Source organism: Aegilops tauschii, chromosome 2 (assembly GCF_002575655.3).
Source record: "Aegilops tauschii subsp. strangulata cultivar AL8/78 chromosome 2, Aet v6.0, whole genome shotgun sequence".
Classification (NCBI taxonomy): Eukaryota; Viridiplantae; Streptophyta; class Magnoliopsida; order Poales; family Poaceae; genus Aegilops; species Aegilops tauschii.
Window position 1 is genome coordinate 178,450,625 of NC_053036.3, and position 3,789 is coordinate 178,454,413.

Consider the following 3,789-nt stretch of genomic DNA (forward strand, 5'->3'; position numbering starts at 1 on the left):
TGGAAGAGTGTCAACTTTAGGAATTAGTAATCCCACAATTCCAAATGAGAAGAATTTTGCTTATGTGGAGAGTAGAAAATTTTCTATGCTTGTAGATCACGAAAAGAATGCTTTATGTGATGGTTATATTGTTAAATTAATTCATGATGCTACTGAAAGTTATTATGAGGGAGGAATATATGCTTGTAGGAGTTGCAATAATATCAAGTGTCCTCTCTATGTGCTTAAAGTTTTGAAGTTATACTTGTATTGCCTTCCTATGCTAGTTGATTATTGTTCCTATAAATTATGTGCTCAAAAAATCCCTAGGCATAGGAAGTGGGTTAGATTTAAAAGTGCTAGTCATATTCTTCATGATGCTCTCTTTATGTTTCAATTCTTATCTTTTATGTGAGCATCATTGAAATCATCATGCCTAGCTAAAAGGCATTAAAGAAAAGCTCTTGTTGGGAGACAACCCAATATTTACCCTTACTGTTTTTGTGTGTTTACATGATTAATCTACTGTAGTAATCATGTTTTATAGATTTTGTTTTAATAAAGTGCCAAGTAAGACCTTTGGGAAGACTTGGGTGAAAGTTAATGTAATCTTGCTGTAAAAAACAGAAACTTTGCGCTCACGAGATTAGCTGTCATTTTTTACAGAAGAGTGCTTTTGAGTTGATTCTTTTTGAAGAAGATTAACAGACAAATTCCTCACGTCCACCAATTTATTTCATACTTTGTGGAGTAGCAGAAGTATGGTTTCTGTTCAGATCATTACAGACTGTTCTGTTTCTGACAGATTCTGTTTTCATTGCATAGTTTGCTTGTTTTCTAGTTTCTATGGATTATATTTCTCAATATAAATTGTAGAAATGATATGGAACAGTATGCATTGTGTTAGAACAATTATGAACCTTGTCTTTAACAGTACCAAAGTGAATGGTTTACTCTTTATCATCCTAACCTATCTCACGAAGTTCCGTTAAGTTTTGTGTGATTGAAGTTTTCAAGCTTTGGGTGAGATATCGATATGAGGAGAATAAGGAGTGGAAAGACCCTAAGCTTGGGGATGCCCAAGGCACCCCAAGGTAATATTCAAGTAAGCCTCAAGCGCCTAAGCTTGGGGATGCCCCAGAAGGCATCCCCTCTTTCGTCTTCAGAACTATCGGTATACCTTACTCGGAGCTATATTTTTATTCGTCACATGATATGTGTTTTGCTTGGAGCATATTTTCAATTTTACTTGCTGTTTGAATAAAATCATTGGATCTGAAATCTTGAATGAAATAGAATCCTCCCATGGCTAGTAAATTATTTGCCTACTCAGTGTTCTTCAGTTATATCTTTTTCAAGTAGTTTGTCATTTACTCACGTGCTTCATGTATATCCTATGAGTAAATGGTTGAATGAATTGAATATCATACATTTGAATTTATATATGTTTCATATGCTTATAACATGGGGAGTAATGACTTCACACATAATAAGTATAGGTAGTAAACTTATTGAATGTTAGCAAACGCAGAATTGGTCACTTGAACAATTCATGAAAGAATATTTAAGGAAGAGAGATTTCACATATAAATATACTATCTTGGACATATTTTGTAATTGTGAGCACTCATTAAAATATGACATGCTAAAAAGTTGATGTTGGACAAGGAAGACAACTTAATGGGTTATGTTTTCCTATATCTGAAACGTTATATTGTCTTGGATCATCCAACATGTTGAGCTTGCCTTTCCCTCTCATGCTAGCCAAATTCATTGCACCAAGTAGAAATACTACTTGTGCTTCCAAACATCCCTTAAAACGAGTTTTGCCATGAGAGCCCACCATACCTACCTATGGATTGAGTAAGATCCTTCAAGTAAGTTGTCATCGGTACATGCAATAAAAATTGCTCTCTAAATATGTATGATCCATTAGTGTGGAGAAAATAAGCTTTATACGATCTTGTGATATGGAAGCATTAAAAGCGACGGACTGCATAATAAAGGTCCCTATCAGAAGTGGCAATATAAAGTGATGTTCTTTTGCATTAAGATTTTGTGCATCCAACCTTAAAATCGCATGACAACCTCTACTTCCCTCTGCGAAGGGCCTATCTTTTACTTTTATCTTCTACCTTATTCAAGAGTCATGGTGATCTTCACCTTTCCTTTTTACATTTTATCATTTGGCAAGCACATTGTGTTGGAAAGATCCTGATATATATATATATATATATATATATATATATATATATATATATATATATATATATATATATATATATATATATATATATATATATACAATTGGATGTAAATTATCATGAACTATTATTGTTAACATTACCCTTGAGGTAAAAGGTTGGGAGGCGAATCTATAAGCCCCTATCTTTCTCTTTATCCGATTAAAACTTTGAACCCCTAAATATCACGTGAGTGTTAGCAATTGTGAAAGATTAAATGATAGTTGAGTATGTGGAGTTTGCTAAATCAAAGCTCTGACATAGACCCCTCCTGAAAATAAGATGAATTGTAATTGTTTGATGACTGAGAATATAGTTTGTTAGTTTCAAGGAAGTTTATGATCTATACTTTAACATGTGAATAGCTTGTTACTTGATCATGAAATTTTTTATGAGATGAGCTACTGTTATGACATATAATGATGCTAGAAAAGGTGATTGAAATTATCATTGATCAAACTTGTGCACTTGCTAGCATTCACACTTAATAAATTATTTCTTTTATCATTTACCTACTCGAGGACGAGCAGGAATTAAGCTTGGGGATGCTGATACATCTCCAACGTATCTATAATTTATGAAGTATTCATGCCATGTTTACAATAGTTTTATATGATTTTGGTATGATTTGATTAGAACTAACCCGGACTAACGCTGTTTTTAGCAGAACACTGTGGTGTTATTTTTGTGCAGAAATAAAAGTTCTCGGAATGCGCTGAAAATCAACGGAGAATTTTTCTGGAAAATATGAAAAATAATGGAACAAAAATCTACCGAAGGGGAGTCCCGTGGACCCCACGAGGGTGGGGGGCGCGCCCACCCTCCTGGGCGCGCCCCTGTGCCTCGTGGACTACCCGTGGGGCCCCTTGACTTGTTCTCGACGCCAACCTCTCCTATAAATACCCAAACCTCCAGAAATTAACCTAGATCGGAAGTTACGCCGCCGCAAGCCTCTGTAGCCACGAGAAATCAATCTAGGCCCTCTCAGGCACCCTGCCGGAGGGGGCCATCATCACCAAAGGCCATGGAGGAGGATCCCGGAGGGGCCATCATCGCCATGAAGGCCAAGGACCAGAGGGAGAACCTTTCCCCATCTAGGGGTGAGGCCATGGAGGAGGAAGCACAAGGGGGAGAACCTCTCCTGCTCTCTCTCAATGGCGCCGGAGTGCCATCGGGAGGGGAATCATCGCCGCGGTGATCATCTTCATCAACATCACCATCCTCATCTATTTTACGCGGTCCATACTCCCGCACCCCGCTGTAATCCCTACTTGAACATGGTTGTAACGCCCCGAGACCGACGCTTCAGAACACTTCCATATTTTTTTGTGATCACCATGTGTTTCTTTTGTGCTTGCTCTTTTATTTTTCATTGCATCATGTCATCATGCCATCATGTCATTAATTTTTAAAAACTCAACTAAGTAAATTGCATGGATCTTCGATCCATTTAAATCGAGGGAAATGCACATGGTGATTTCTCTTTATAGCATATCCTCCCAATATTAGGGAGCTATATTAAATTATTCCATTAATTGGAGTTCACCATAACACACTTGCAAATATC